General features: G+C 39.5%; 1 long non-coding RNA gene across 1 annotated transcript; it reads right to left on the minus strand.

Moving 5' to 3' along the window:
* Positions 1–244: 244 nt before the first annotated feature.
* On the minus strand, positions 245–12,627 carry LOC130681671 (uncharacterized). The gene is made up of 4 exons (XR_008994902.1): positions 12,412–12,627; positions 10,807–10,944; positions 1,072–1,180; positions 245–678 (listed from the first exon to the last, which is right to left on the minus strand). It is a non-coding gene; the product is annotated as an uncharacterized LOC130681671 (long non-coding RNA).
* Between the last annotated feature and the right edge of the window lie 4,754 nt (positions 12,628–17,381).

Raw genomic sequence — 17,381 nt, forward strand, 5'->3', positions numbered from 1 at the left:
CTTTCTGGAAAAATCCCGCCCCCTGTGGGACCCCCACCGGATGTGTCCTTCCATCCGCCTGCCCGGCGGCTCCTCATCATCATTATAGCCTCTGCCTAACACCCTCCTGTCGTGAGCCCCAGGCCCACTCTGGAATAGATCCTCTCCCCCAACTCCCAGTCACACGCTCTATCCCCTTGATATATTTTATTTCTCCACAGAATTTTTCATTATCTCAAAATATTTTTTATTTATATTTCTCCATTATAAGGCAAATTTCCTGATGGCAGGGGATTTGTGATATTCCATGCTGTATCTTCCAGGTAAAATAATACCTGATAATAAACATTTGTTGTATAGCATTTACTTTAGAGATAAGAAATTAAAGGTTTTAATTATCACGAATTTAGTGACTTAAAAACAGCGGCCCTTGTCGGCAGAGCCGGGCTCCCCCTGCAGGGAGGTCCAGGGAGAACCGGTCGCCTCGCCTTCTGCGGCTTCCAGAGGGGCCGCGTTCTGGGGCTCGTGGCCCTTCCTCCGTCTTCAAGGCACATCATTCCAAAGTCTGCTCCTATGGACACAGTTTCCTTTTCCTGAGTCTGATTCTTCCTATGTCCTCCTTGTAAGGATCCTGTGTTAACATTGAGCCCACCTGGATAATCCAGAATATTCTCTCCATCTCAAAATCCTTAATTACGTCTGTAATGAAAGAAAAAATCCCTTTTGCTGTATAAAGCAACATATTCACACATTCCAAGGATTAGGATATGAACATCCCTGGGGAGAAGGGATTATTATTCTGTCTACCACACGTTTAACTTTCTCAAGATCAATTAGCTAGTAATTTTTTAACTTGAGGCTTTTTTACTCCATTGTGAAAATTCTATGGTTTACGCTGTCCTTTCAGCCAAGACATGCCACCACCCATCCAGCCCTGGCAAAGCTCAGGAGGAGGATTCTGGGCCTGGAGTGGTTTCGAGGCGCAGAGGAAGAAGTCCCAGCATTGTGGCGACGCTGGCAGCTTGGGTGTTCTCTCCCCAGGCTCTCTGCACCATCCAGGCACTTTCACAACATGTTACAAACAATTCCTACCTCAGAAAAGAGTTCAGTGTACAGAGTCTGCTCTGAATGCCCAAGCGACGCACACTGTCAAGGAGGAAGCTCGGATTTCACGGAAGGGAATTACTCGTGGGACTCTGAACTGTGTGAAAGAACAAGAATACTCATAGCACCATTTTCTGAGCACCACTTCCTAGTATATACACATGTTCATTATCTCATGTAATTGTTACTACAACCACAAATGATAGGTATTATCATGTTTGCTGATAAAGAAATTGATGTTTATAGGTATTGAGTGAACTACCATGTTAGCTCTAAGTGAAGAGAAGGGATTCAGAGACTGATCAGCATGTGTCCAAAGCCCAGATCCTTTCCTATAAAACCCAAACACCTTCCAGGGTGGAGGAGAGATTTCCTGCTGAACTCTTCATTCACTGCCAATAACTGGAGGGGAAAAAAACTGAACTGTAGGGAACTAGAATTTCTTTCTGGAATATTTTCTTGGGAACCTCAAAGGCAAGACAGCAGCTTGTGCATACTTTGGAAATTACAGAATTCTGTACCCCTTGTGTGGGTTATAGTGCCCAGAACATTATATATACCTAGTAAATACTTGGAGAAGGTTACTGAATAAATTCACATACAAATCCACAACTTTTCCAAGAGGATGAGATACTCTTCATTTCTCCTATAAAATCATATGGATTTAGCTAGTGAAAGAGGATAGCCCCCCTCACTATGCCAATAGCAGGACTCCTAAACAGAGCAGGGAAAGGATGCTCCTCATTGCAGTGTCCACGCCCTGACATGAATGGGAGTTTTTAAAATTAGTTGTAAGTCGGTACCCACTAATGCACATATCTACATTAAACTTTGGATCCTTTAGCCCTTACCAGCTTACTCTCTAAGCCTCTCCCCTAACCACTCTTCATTTATTTATTTATACATTGAGTTAACATACATTGAATCTGAATTCCAGGGATATGAGATGATTAGGAATCAATCCCTGCTCTAAAGAGAGCAAAAACAGTAATAAGAAAAAGGTATATAAAGCATGATAGGGGCTATACACATTTACCATGTATAGTGAAAAGCTCAAAAACAGAATGACAGGCCATCCTGCCCAAAGCAATCTACAGATTCAATGCAATGCCTATCAAATTACCAACAGCATTCTTCAACAAACTGGAACAAATAGTTCAAAAATTCATATGGCACCACAAAGACCCCGAATAGCCAAAGCAGTCCAGAGAAAGAAGAATAAAGTGGGGAAGATCTCGCTTTCCAACTTCAAGCTCTACTACAAAGCCACAGTAATCAAGACAATTTGGTGCTGGCACAAGAACAGACCCACAGACCAGTGGAGCAGAATAGAGACTCCAGACACTAACCCAAACATATATGGCCAATTAATATATGATAAAGGAACCATGGACATACAATGGGGAAATGACAGTCTATTCAACAGATGGTGCTGGCAAAACTGGACAGCTACATGTAAGAGAATGAAACTGGATCACTGTCTAACCCCATACACAAAAGTAAATTCAAAATGGATCAAAGACCTGAATGTAAGTCATGAAACCATAAAACTCATAGGAAAAAACATAGGCAAAAATCTCTTGGACATAAACATGAGTGACTTCTTCATGAACATATCTCCCCGGGCAAGGGAAACAAAAGCAAAAATGAACAAGCTGAAAGCTTCTGTACAGCAAAGGACACCATCAATAGAACAAAAAGGAACCCTGCAGTATGGGAGAATATATTCATAAATGACAGATCCGATAAAGGGTTGACATCCAAAATATATAAAGAGCTCATGCACCTCAACAAACAAAAAGCAAATAATCCAATTAAAAAATGGGCAGAGGAGCTGAACAGACAGTTCTCCAAAGAAGAAATTCAGATGGCCAACAGGCACATGAAAAGATGCTCCACATCGCTTGTCATCAGAGAAATGCAAATTAAAACCACAATAAGATATCACCTCCCACCAGTAAGGATGACTGCCATCCAAAAGACAAACAACAACAAATGTTGGCGAGGTTGTGGAGAAAGGGGAACCCTCCTACACTGCTGGTGGGAATGTAAATAAATTCAACCATTGTGGAAAGCAGTATGGAGGGTCCTCAAAAAGCTCAAAACAGAAATACCATTTGACCCAGGAATTCCACTTCTAGGAAATTTACCCTAAGAATTCAGCAACCCAGTTTGAAAAAGACAGATGCACCCCTATGTTTATCACAGCACTATTTACAATAACCAAGAAATGGAAGCAACCTAAGTGTCCATCAGTAGATGAATAGATAAAGAAGATGTGGTACATATTATACACAATGGAATATTATTCAGCCATAAGAAGAAAACAAATCCTACCATTTGCAACAACAGGAAGCTAGAGGACAATTGGATGGAGCTAGAGGGTATATGCTCAGTGAAATAAACCAGGCAGAGAAAGACAAGTACCAAATGATTTCACTCATATGTGGAGTATAAGAACAAAGGAAAAACTGAAGGAACAAAACAGCAGCAGAATCACAGAACCCAAGAATGGACTAACAGTTGCCAAAGGGAAAGGGACTGGGGAGGATGGGAGGGAAGGGAGAGATAATGGCGGGGAAGAAGAAAGGGGGCATTACGATTAGCATGTATAATGTGGGGGGAGGCACGGGGAGGGCTGTGTGACACAGAGAAGACAAGTAGTGACTCTACAGTATCCTACTACACTGATGGACAGTGACTGTAATGGGGTTTGTGGGGGGGACTTGGTAAAGGGGGGAGCCTAGTAAACATAATGTTCCTCATGTAATTGTAGATTAATGACATCAAAAAAAACAAAAAAAACAAAATGACAGATTTCTGCCTAGTAGAGGGAGCAGGGAGATCAGAAAAGGATTCAGAGAAATGAAGCTTTAAAGACTGCTAAGGTGCTCCCAAATTTAGAGAAAAGAGTGGAAGATACATGCAGAAAGAAGGATGTTTTTAGTTTAATGACTGCTTTTCATTGTGAAGAAATAGTCATCAGTCAAAAACATACACAACGAGCATTTATTGGTGCCTTCCGCTTCTGCAGTTTGCATGTGTTTGGCCTTAGCTGCAGGTCTCACTACCAGGCTGTACCTGCTTCTAGACGAGCACACAGCAGATTTTCTTCTTCAGCAGCTTCTGTACTGCAGCTGAGTGAAGTCTCCATTTCCTATGTCCAGCCAAGGAGTAGATGAGCTCCCCCATTCTCACTTCTTCACCTTCCTGTTGCAGCCTCCATTTCCTTCCTCCTAATGCCTCCTCCACATCCCGCCTCCACTTCATCTCTTCAGTGTAACCAGCCACGTAGCTGATGTGTACCTAGCTGCCATCTCTCATGTGAGCTAATAGAACTAATTGGGGCAGTGTTGGAAAAGCAAGCAGAGGTTTGATCCATCATTAAACTAAAAGAAAACACAGAGTCTCTGGGAGTTTTGTATGTGTGTCTTTCCTATAATCATAAACCTCAGAGATGAGAGTGTGAAATAAATAATTAGGGGGTAAGTTTTTGTCCTTGAACCTTGCACATTTCCCCCATCTTGTATTTATTTTGTGCCCATCACTTAATCTACACAAAGAGAAATCAACATGGAAAATCTTCTATGAAAGAACACATCAGCCGATAATTAAAATTCTGACTTGATATAGTTTTACATCAGCATTACAAGCTTATCCAGGGATAAATATCTTGGAAATACAGTATTTCCAAGTCTAAATGTCAAGGCAGTTCAAAAATAGCCCATTGGAGTGTTTCCCTCAAGCAAAGCAAATCCCCCTCCAAGTCCAACATGTCAGGGGTGTGCAAAGTTGAAAACAAGGGCGAATCACTCTACAATAAAGCCCAAAATATTGACAGGCCTGTAAAAAAATTATTATTGGCCATGAATTATGAGATTCTATTTTCAGCACTTTCCTCCCAAATAATGGGACTTTCTGCATTAACAAAGAGCTATCCGGGATAGTCATCAAAAAGTAAATATCATGAGCAAAGACATACAAAAATAGAAGTATAGTTTTAAAAACACCAATCTAAAAAAAAGTTCAAGATACTTGTATTTCACTCCAACCCACGCTTAGGTTTTCCTTTCTTTCTTTTCCTACTCTCAAACTTTCATATATCTCTAAGCACCATTGTTTCACTTCTCTTTAAACACCAACATTGTCCCTGAGAGTCAGAAAGGATCCTGAATGTCACTTAATCAAACCTTTTCATTTCACACGTGACAAGTTGGCAAATTGTTATGTAGCACCTGCTCCCCAAGAAGCGATGTACCAGGGGTGTAGGAGATACACTAATATGAAAAATGCACCATTTTTTTAATCATTGAACAAAAATAGTTTCATTTTGGCCTTTAAAAAGTTTTATATTTATTTGAGGAGACTGACAGTATATACATATAGGATCAAGCAAATAATTATTAACTACAAAAGGACTGATTCAAACCAAGTGCAATACATAGACTGAACGAAGTTATTTTGACTGATGGAATGCTAGAAGTTAATAGGATTTGTACTAAATATGAAGAATAGATAAAAGTCCAATAAAAAATTATTTTCCATCATAGTGCTGGTAAAGATTCGTTAATTGTAAAGAACATGTGTGTCCCAGGAACTGTGAAATCTGATTTGATAGAAGCAATGGAAGATGTCTCTGAAGATGGAAAGACATGGGATCAGGCCAGGTGTAAAAGTCTAATTATTTTGTCACTGTTTTTTATAGCCTTTTGTATGAAGTGGAAATTTTAATTGGAAAAAGAATAAATAAGAAATATTATATATATATATGAAAGCATTTGAGTCAAAAACTGGTTGACTGAGTTGTCTGGGGTCCTACATTGGGATTAAGTCCTCCTACGGTTGAGAGTTTGGCAGTAAGGATGCTTCTGGCTCCAAGTAGATAACCTCCACTTCAACAAATCAGTCAACTTATCTCATAAAAAAGAAGCTCTGAGGTAGGTGCTTCCAGGATGTGTTAATTCTGTGGCTTATCAAATTCATCAGCGAACCTTGTATTTTCCATTTTTCTCCAATCTTCCATCCTTGCCATGTTGGGCTGGACGGACCTTCTTGTCGCAAGGCAGCCTCTGCAGTTCCTGGAATCACTGCAGGTACCACAGCATTCAAAATAGTAAGAGAGAGTATTTCTTCCCTGGGTCCCTTTTTAGATTGAAGAGATCCTTCCCAGAAGCTTCCCAGGAGCTAGATCTGGCTAGAACTAGATCATATACTCACCCCTCAGCCACCCTTTGACAAGGGAACAGGATTTCTAAAACGGAGTGGGATTTCACCCTTGAATCACAGGGACAGAAGTGAACATCCAAATCAAGTCAGGGCTTTGCTATTGAGGAAAAAAAGAGACTGGCTTTTGGGCAGGGAACTCATCCTGTTAAGTGCCCACAGCTATTCCCCAAAGCCTGTTTCTTGGAGATGGTAGAGTAAAGGCCTTCCTCTCCATTCAGAACAAAGGATGGAGAGGATGAAGGCTGGGAGTTCCTGTAGGCAGCAGCAGGCCTGGTTTAATGAACAACGGTATGGGGCTAGGGCCGTGATACCTTCATATCCTACTGAAATCACCAGGCAGGCAGGCAGGACATGAGGAGAGGAACAGGGGGAGGAGGCAGTTCAAGGTTCCAAGTGAAGGCTAAAAAAAGTCTTTAGAAAAGATATTTGTAGGTAAAGCAGGCTCTTTTTCGCATCTTGGTATTGGGTAGGAGAGCCATCACCTCACTAAACAGCCTTAGATGCCAGGAGGCTGGGTCCTTCACAATTACCAGTCATATAATGCTCAATACACATATTTAAATAATTTCTCAAATCATTTTATTATTTTCTCAATTACTTTATTTCATAACGTGATGTCAGAATTCTTAATACCTCACTAAAGGTAATGTTTTGGTTAAGGTAACTCTCGCATCCTGCGTCAAGGACATACAATCTGGGCACCCAAACCGATTCTCATAATCATATGTTGTCACATTGTCATTTCAGTAAGGAAATGATGATGATGTTTTGAGAAACCACATCTTGGTGTTTTTTTTTTCAGTCACTGCTTTTTACCTTATGATAAGAGGGAATTCAACACAAAAACAGAATGAGTCACTCCATTGCCACCACTTCTCTTTCATTTCCCTTCCTGTTTTCCCACTTAGGGCTGCATGTAAGGTTGCTCCTGGATTCATTAGATTCTCAAATCAGTCTTAAATAAAAGTATTGATGAAATGTTTTATCCTTCATTCAACAAATATTTATTCCAGACACTGTGCCAGAGAACTAAAACATGCAAATAAGATACAGCCATCTAGTCTAGCCAGGCAGCTATAAAAAATTATAAAATAAGAGCATATTTATTGGCATGGAAAGATACAATAAGCATTGTTTACCTTGGTGTGTGTGTATATATACCCATCAAGATATTTTTTAATTCATTCTTTTTATAGATACATAGACACATGTCCGGGTGGAGCATTTTAAGTAAACAAAGCCCTTGAGGTAGCCATTCTGTCTTCTCAGGGTTAGTGGAATGGTACAGATAGTGATCAGAACAGCTGAATTCATGCCAGTGAGAGAATAAATCTCTATACTACTTCCTTTTACCTATACAAGCCAGTGCAAACAAGTCTTGCCTAAGAAAGATTATAATTTCAAAATATAGAGTACCTTTGCCTAGTGCATTTATTTTAACTTTCCAGCAATGTACATCATTTGCATATAAAAGTCTAAAAGGATAGTTTCTATCTTCAAGGAGCTGTACTCTAAGAGAATTTATCAATAAAACATTGCAGTACAATACTATAGGGCGTATTCAAGGAGTATATATATATATATATATATACATGTAGAATTTAGTATATATTCATGAGAGCACAGGGAAGAAGCCACTAGCTCTGCTTGGAGGTCTTTGGAAAGGCTTCCCCTGAGATTTGGCTATTGAATTAGGTTTTAAACCAGTTTCTCAGACCAGAACACCATATGTTAAAGCACAAAGGAGCCTGGTAATACAGGAGTGGACCACAGGTGGGTGTATACAGAGACCCACATAGGGAGGGCAGAATAAGTGATAGGAAGAAGAGACTATAACAGTAGCTGGTAACCAGATAATGAAAATACAAGCTATCTTCAAAAGTGCAGACTTCATCCTAAAATGGGGAAGAGTCACTGGAGATTATACTTTCTTTTAACAGAAAAGAAAACACAATTTTAAAACTTTTTAAATTAAATTTTTTGTAATCATAAAACAAAGGAGACAGAGAATTGATTTTTCTAATAACCTGAAGGTTTAGATCCTTTAGACTAATTCTCTCAGATTAGAACAGTAAATCAAAAATCGGTCCCAGATTGGTGTCAGCCAGTAATAAGTTTTCTACCATCCTAAGAAGCAATAAAAGAAATATGTATAATGCAGTGGATTTTGCATATAACTAAATCTATTCAGCATTTTTTATTTCTAGCTGATGTCTACATTAGCAAAACAAAAAACTGACAATTCTATGTTGGTGCTTTCTAATTTGTCTTTAGTTTCTCATCCATGAAAAAAAAGCTTAAATTTATCATACTGGACTAATTTCACCAGACATTGAAAATAGCCAGAAAAAGGAATTAATAAGTTGGGCAAAAGCACAAGAAAAACAAGAGCAAAATCAGTGTTAGAGGAAATTCCAGTGGTCTAGGAGAAAGTGTGAAGGTGAGAAAGGAACTACATTTAATAACAAATTAAGCATTTATTCCCTGCAAGGTTGGAATAAATCTTATATTGTATATTAAGAGAGACACAGTATATCCTCTTTTAAACTTTTGATGCCAAGTATCTAATTTACACATATTTTTAGGAGAACCATTTGGGGCCTGAAATATAAGATGCATGTATAAATGTCTTTTCTTTATGAGATATGTGTTTTCTGCATAGCTAGCTATAAGGAAAATTACACAAGCGAATCTTCATTCCCCATTTGTTTAATGCTGGAAAACCTCTCTCAGTAAGCGGTGTTGACAGTTCTAGCAAGGAAGGAATTAGAATCATGTCCTGGCTTGTGGAATGCAGAGGAAATGCAGGATATTTGCTGACAGTTTCATCTTAATGATTCACTTTTCCATTGTTGATCTTTTTTCAGGGCTGTTCTTGTCTTTGTCCTGTAGTCAGTTCACTTGCAGGCACTTTCTCCTAGTTTCTTTCTAGAGTTGTTGTATGCTCCCTGCCACAGGTTTACAAACTTCTTGAGGTCAGTTACCTCATCTTCTGTTTGAATCCCTGCAGGGCACAGAGGCCCACAGACTTTTTTAAGTGTGTTTATCTACTTCTTCCCCCAAGAGCAATAAAGAAAATGACCTTAGCTCCATAATCCTCAGTGTTGATTTATTGGCTGAGGTATCCTGTAGGCGGTTTTAATTTCAATCCTATCAATCAATTGTGTTTTGGCAGAATATCTCAAAGTTAAACACCATAAAGCTAGATTTAATGTTAACTTATTGCTATATAAATGGAAATCTCTTTTCATATTTCACTTTTTATTTGTTTTAGATCATAATAAAAATTAAGCCCATCTGCCTCTAGCATATGCATGGTATGTTTAGTTAAGAGACAAGAAGAATAGAAAGTAGAAGGGTAGATTTGAAGGCAGGTTTGAAAATAACAAACACAGATACTCAAATCAGATTTTGCCTTTTAAAGAGCAAACATTTATGCTAGTGAGCTGTATTTATGCTATGTTAGTGAAAAACACTAAATTTTTTGTTTCCTTATAAATAATTAAAGAGGAGGATAAAACTTAAAGCTGCACATGAAGGTTATAGAAATAATGTTTGCCAGGTAAGAAAATATTTTGAGGGTATGTCACTATTTTATTTTCTTCTCAGTAATTACTTTTAACATACAAATAATTTTTAAAAATATTTTTACCATCAATGGTTTAAAATTCCATAACTAATTTTACTAAAATATATAAATCTCTCCTTATTTCCTGTTATTTTTTTTCTACTTTTTTTTCTACTCCTTTACCTAAAAATAATGACAATAATAGTTGTGTGTATTCTTCCTCTTCAGGGTATATTTTAAACACTAACGATTAATCCAATTTCTCAATAACTCAGAGTATGTATCAGAAAGATCCATAAATTAAGCATAGAGGCTTATTATAACAATAATATAAATAATGTAATAAAATAATAAAATTATTAATAATACCATTTAGTGAGTACTTACTATGTTAACAGGCACTGTAAAGACACACATAAAAATATGTATGTATTTGTACATACATAAATTCAGACATATACAATTTTGTTTATTCTTTATAATGACATGATGAGGCAGGTGTTTTTAATGTCCTATATTACAGGGAAGGAAAATGAGACATATTGAATGGAGACTCTTGGTTAGTAGTAGGCAAAGCTAGAAATGAAATCCAGGTCTGTGTCTAACTCTTGAAATCCAGACAGAATAATAATTAAACATTTGGGCATACTGGTAGTCCTACAAATCATGATCACTCAACTGAAAATGACACTCAATCCTACCTGATAACCTTAACTATAAATTCTCTAGTGTGAAAACACTCCCATTCTTTGCAAAAACCATCTCATACTTCCTCAATGCCTGACACATAGAAACCACTTGATAAATATGTTTAATAATAATAACAATAATAGCAAGGACTTAGATAACACTTCCCATACTCCAAGTATTTTTCAAAACTATATATTTTAACTCATTTAATTCTCACAACAAACCTGTGAGGTACTTACTATTGCTGTTCCCATTTTACAGATGAGTAAACTGATGCACAAAGCCATTAATAAACTTGTCCTGTATCACGACTAGTAAGTGGCAGAATTAGATTTCAAGCCCAGGAAGTCTTGTTCCGTAGTTCCATAGTCTATAGCCTGAATAAACAGATGAATGAACCTGAATGATTTTTGTCAACATAAATTGTATTATTGTCTTGAGTTAAACCCTTCAGGGACTCCTCATTATACAGAGGATAAAAATATTACTTCTTAGCCCAGGCTGTAAAGTCTTGCCCCATCTCTTTATCTCTTGCCTTACATTTAAGCCCCTCACTCTCTTCGTTCTGATACAGCATCTTTGATTCAGTATTTTAGTTCCAATTTGGGCCCTTCACAAATGCTGTTCCTTCTCCCTGGAAGTTCATCTCTATTCTCAACTAGTTAAGTCCTACTCATTCAAGACTCCACCTAATTACAGCTTCTTGTGAGAGAGCTTCTCTGATATGCCAACATAACTCAGATGTACACTCATTACATAATTCAATAACATTTTTAAAAATTTCAAATTGTGTGTCAGTGTGTGTGTAGATCTGATAGTCTTTCTCTTTCATTACCCCATAAATTTGATGAGGAAAGAGACAAAAAGTTTTTTTCTCTATATATGGCCTGTACTAGGTACTTGATAAAGGCTATTGAAAGAATGAATGAACCAACAGCTCAATCAAAAGCACCATTCACAACAAATTCTCCTAACATTGTTATGTGCTTGCATATGGTTGCCAGTTGCCAGATACACCCACCAAGCACTAACTTACACACCAGTCCCCACTGAAAGAATGTCTGCCATGTTTTTGAGGAGCTGAGATTGAATATAGTTATCAAAGATGTAATGAAAATAAAGGCAGATCTATCTCCTTTCTCATGATGTAAAATATAGTTAACTACAGTTTTATCTGCAAAACTTGCAACAGCTCAACCCCTCTTTTTGAGAAAGATCTCCATATCACAGGACTCTGCTATAGGTTTGAGCAAGAGACCATGTCGGGCCAATCGGTATCTCCTGCACCCGCAGCAACAGTGAGTTGCTCAGAGATGAGCACAAGGCTGCCGTTAGCCAGAGCCCCCCATGTAACTGTCACGTTAGTTCAAATCAGGTGCATTTCCTCTTTGCCTCTGGCGTCACACTGTGGGAATATGTACATTTAAGGCTACTTAATGGCCATAGTTCCAAGTCATATGGAGAAGACGTCCCTACACTACAAGAAAAAAAGACCCAAGGACTAACATAAACAAATAGATAAAAAAACAGACAAAAACCTCTGGTATCATTTAAGCCATTATACCCAACAATAGCTAAACTCAGCTATATTCCAGACATCCCAGGTATGTGAGTGAACAAACACTTCTTACCAATTAAAGTTGATTTGAGAAGACTTTTCTGTTACTTGCAGCCATGTGCCCTGACTTACACATCATTCCAACTCACTAACATTCCTAATACTTGAAAGCACAAGGCCTTGAAGAGACCTATTCTAAGATTTACAGATAACTTAAGGTTATTGGTTTGGCTCAAGCTTACACATAGTGTATAAAAATAGAAAATACATAAACATAAAATCATACCAGCCATACAAAGTCAGAGAAAGAGGAACAACTGTGAGGAAGGAAGCAAAGAGAGAGGAGCTGCTCCTTCCAAAGTCGCTTCTGTCCTCTCTGCCACTGCGGGCTGCTGCTGTCACACGGGTGGGCATCCCGGGAAAACACCAGCCACGCTCCCTGCACGCCCTCGTGAGAATCAGACAGAGCAAGCCCGGCTTCCCTGAGAGGCGTGTCGCTCCAGGCACTGCTATTGGTTTCAGCCTAGAACTGGGCTATCACTATTTAAAACTTCGAGAACACATAATCCTACTGTAGTCTGACTCTTGGTACTCTTATAACAGTTGAAATCTCACACCTGTTTGTGTGATAAAATTGACTTGGGGTTGTCCACCAACACTGTGACCCTTGCTGTCCCTGGGTCCCTCAGGGCCTTACGAGAGGAGGGCAAGCCAACACAGAGAGAACAAAGAATTTAGATGAGCTTCTAAATCGATTTAACTCGTAGCCTAAGCAAGTCTGAAAGCTCAGTGTGGGCCCATCTACAGTTGTGTGCTTTTTGACAGAATTCTATGTTGTTTTTTAATATTCTTTTTATTCCAAGAGCTTGGTTTTCCCAAGGGGAAGGATTCAGGTCTCTTTAATTGCTAACATTTAGGAAACATTTACTGTGAGGCAAGTGCTCTGCTTCTTGTTTGAAATATTTTTAGCCTTTTTAACTGTCTTATTGTCTCCATTTTGCTCATGAGAAGATAGAGATGTTTGATTCTTTCTGCAAATCCACAGCGATGTAACCACAGCTTTCTCTACTATTGCCTGCACCTCTCTGCCTTTTCAGACACTCAGTACTGCCTACCAATCTCGGGTATCTTCAGTCAGCTCTCTCTGCTATTTTGTACAGCAGTAATGTTAAATCTTTGTTGTTCTGCATGAAATCCCTATCCTACACTCAGTGACTTTGTTCTACTTTCTGAAAGATTCCTCAACTTTATCTTCCATTTCTTTTGTAGATTTTTTAATAAACATCTTTAATTTCCAAAAGCTGTCTTTTGTTCTCTGAATTTCCTTTTGTATGGCATCTTTAATCCCTCCTGTGAGGATACTTATTAGAAATTATTTGTGTTTCTCTTTCTTTCCTTGCACTGTATCTATTTCCTGGACATTTTCTTTGTTCTCCACTGGCATTGGGGTGTCACCTCACAAGTGTGGTGATTCTTGTTCATATTTGCCTATAAGGCACTAACTAATAAGCCAGGTGGAGGTTTTGTTAACATCGATGAAATTTTTCAACTGACTCAGTTTGCTTTAGGATTATAACTCAGTGCACAAGCCATTATACTGAGGTCCCTAAATGACACCATTTGGAGGTCATTTGTTGAGGGGATACTGTTTAATTTATTTAGAGAAGAAACTTCTGATCTCCTAACAGAGGATTAGAGGAAACTGCAGCACGTGACTACTTCAGACATAGATTTCCATCCCCTTGACACGAATGTTTGTCTGCTGAACCTTGCACCTCAGCCCTGGCACTCTCTGGATTCTGGATCCAGTTTTCTCCTTACCCTTTCTTCCCTGAGACTCTGGGCTGCAGCTGCCCTGCTACATCAGTGAAAACTTGATTCACCTTTCTTTTCCTTTCCTTTCCTCTCCGTTTCTTTTCTTTCTTTTTTCTTCCTTTCTGTTCATTCTTCCTCTTTTGTTTCTTTCATTCCCCTTGTTGCTGCCACCACTCTTACAACTTACAAAACATGAAAAAATGGTCACAATGAAAACGGTAATCATTATAATTTTAAAAACTTCTATTCGCTTTCCATCTTTGAGAATTTAGTTGAACTCTCACCTTCCTGTGACACATCTTTCATTCTCTCCCATAAATCTGCATGAATTTATTCTTTTGTAGTCATGTCATTACAAGGTCGGGGGAGAAGTGGTGACTGCTGGCTTCGAACAGAAGTCTCACGTCTGTCCTCACCAGTGCTTGTCTGGGGGACGGCATTCTGGCCATGACGCCCTGACTGACCTGCCTCCTTTCTGATCGTTCCTTCTCCAACTGCCTTTTTCCAGTTGCGGTGCATGTGCAGATAGCTCCATCAGCTAGAAAAATAAATAGAAATTTAAAAAAGTAAAAGCAGTACTTAGACCCTATCACACGTTTTTTTCATGACAACCTCTTTCCTCTCTCAGTACCTGAGAACAGTGAAGTGATTGCCTACATTTGTTTCTCTACCTCCTTAATTCCCACGATTCCTCAGCTACGCTGCCACTTCATGGAAACTGGCCCAGACGGTGCTTTTAATTGTGCCGCCAGGCCTCTCTACAGCATTGGACAGGAGGCTTCCCCTGTCTTCCCCAGACCACGACGCGCACGTTTCCAGCACAGCTCTGTCAGCTCCTTCTCAGTACTCCCCACGAGTTTCTCTTACTCTGTTCGCTCCTTAAATGTTGGTATTTTTCAAGATTCTGTCCTGAGTTTCTTCTATTCTTACTATTAAAATTATACATAGTTTCTTCTAATCCTATTACTATAGTTATCAGCTCTATATTAATGACTCAGTAAACTATAACCTTACAAAATTTTTTCATTTACTCCAAATTCCTTTATCTAATTACTTACTGAGCATCTTAATCAACACGGCTTATGAACACTCCAAAAACATCTTCCTTCAGCTCCCAGTCTCACAAACCTGCTTTTCCCATATTCCTTATCTTAAATGGTTGCCACCAGCATCCAGCCAGTTGCCTAAGCCAGATACTTGTGTATCTTCCCCAGGGTTCCAGCTCCCCTCTTATACACAATCATCAACTCTTTTTTTATTCTATTCTCTTCTATATGCTATCTTCCCAACCAATCTAATTCTATCTATCCTCACTATGCTCATTAGGCAACAGACATGATCGGTCCTGTGCCTTGAATCTTATTCTCTAGAAAGCCTTCCCTGAAATCCCTCCCCCAAAGTCGTTCCCTGCTTTCACATTCTTGTTCGGCTCTGTGCTCCTTGTTCGTAGCGCCCATCATAATCGTGAACCAGCGATTCATCACGTTTGTCGTGTGTCCCTCAAACAATGTAAGCTCACTGAGAGAAGAGACACTCGTAATATCTGTTGGATGAAGGAAGGGGTAGACCGGTCTTAAAGTCATTTCCACACTGCCACCAGCCTAATCTTTCTAGAGCACAAGCAGAGTCACGTCATTCCACTGCATAAAGGTCTTCGATGGGCTCTCACTGACGTTAGCAATTAACCTCATGCCTGAACGCTAGCATGGGATGCAAAATTCTTGTGGCCTGGCCTGCTTACCTCTCTGGCTTCATCTTTTATGACTGGCTCTAGATCACTGCTCTCCCTTAACTTTACTGCAGATAAATTAATATTCTCAAAACTAAAAAAGAGGGAAAAAAGCAGCCATTTAATACTTTATCATGCTCACATTTTTAAAAAAAATTATTAAAAGAACAGTCTTATTGAAAATAAGCACCCAGAGAAAATTCCATAACAGGAGTGATATACATTGAACTCATCAAGTTACGTACATTAAATATATACAGATTTTTGAAAAAGGATAACAGGAATAAATCCAAATATCTCATTAACCACACACAAAAAGCCCATGCGTGCTACAGGCAGATTTAGAAGGTGTGCCCTTGGAAAGAGGCCCAAACCTCAAGGCAGAGAGAGAAGGACTGATGGCGACTCTAAGGTAACCACTCCAGGACAGGCTGGGACAGTTTAGATTTCTTACCTGCTTTTCCTTTGAACTAGAAGTCACATTTAGAAAGTTTTTTTCTCATCCTACACTATAATTTCCATTAGTCACCCCAACCCATCAGTAAAAATCTCACGAAGCTGAGCGGTCTTCCGTGTGGTCAATGTGGAGAACAATGGGCGGGGCAGTAAAGCGAGGTGGTACAATTTGCCCCTCATTTTCTCCTTCTGGGCTCACAGGAACGCAGCTGCTCTCTCTCAGAACTGGTTCAGGGGGTGACTCGCAAGGAGGAGAAATTTGGAGGTGGTGGGTAGGAGAATATGATTTGGAGAGCAATTAATTGCTGGACAGAAATCTGAGAATGGATATAAAACATCCTCCTTTTTAACCCTAATACACCAGCATTAAGAGGACTTTTAAGGATTAGAAAACATGCACGCCTGAGTTACAGCAGTTATGCTGAATGATCTACAATGCGACATCATCCAGGTTCTGAGTAAGGGTTCTGGTGATCACATTTAAGCAGTTTGGATAATGGAACTGTCTCTGGGCTCAGAGAACCTTCTTTTGTTTGTCTTGAGCTATTCTGTCAAGATTTTGTTTGAGATGTTGTCACCTTTCTTCAAGGCCCCGCGCAGATGGGTTCTTCCTCACTAGCCCTGGGAATGACCGTGTGGTGCTCTGGGCTCCTCTCGGTGAAATGAGCTTACTCACCCGCTGTGCGCGTTTGAGGCACTGTCTTCTCTAAGCAGAATTAGCCATCTTGATCTGAGCTTTTGGTTCTCTAGTTTGTTATGACAATGAGACATGTTTTAGAGGTTCTTTGGCAAAAGACAATGTTTCTGCCTGGAGTCCACAATGAAATTATATCTGATACTTCATAGCCTCATTAAATGTCCTTCAGGGGAGGGTGCTGTGGTGTACTCAATTCCGTGGAAGGAGCCACTCCCCCCCAGCTCCCGGCAGTGTTGATCGCTCATGGCTCACAGTTGGGAACCTCCCTAGAAACTGCCCTCAGCTAAGAGAGCTGCCTCAACCAAGTTTAGGTCTCCCCTCCACCCAGATCAGCCTGTATGCAATGACTGGTCAAAGTAGACATAAAAAGGCCTAGCCCCCTTGCCTTAATCTGGGACAACTCTGAAGGCCACTCCAGCTCCAGAACTCCTGTAAGGTGGGTTGAGATGTGTTACAATCACACAGAGACCAACTTCTCCCTCTGCCTCCCTCCCTTTCTTATAAACCTTCTGCATGCAGCTGCCCATCTCAGTCTGTGCCAATCTCATGACTAATACCA

The sequence above is a fragment of the Manis pentadactyla genome, chromosome 19 (genome assembly GCF_030020395.1).
Source record: "Manis pentadactyla isolate mManPen7 chromosome 19, mManPen7.hap1, whole genome shotgun sequence".
NCBI classification, from domain to species: domain Eukaryota; kingdom Metazoa; phylum Chordata; class Mammalia; order Pholidota; family Manidae; genus Manis; species Manis pentadactyla.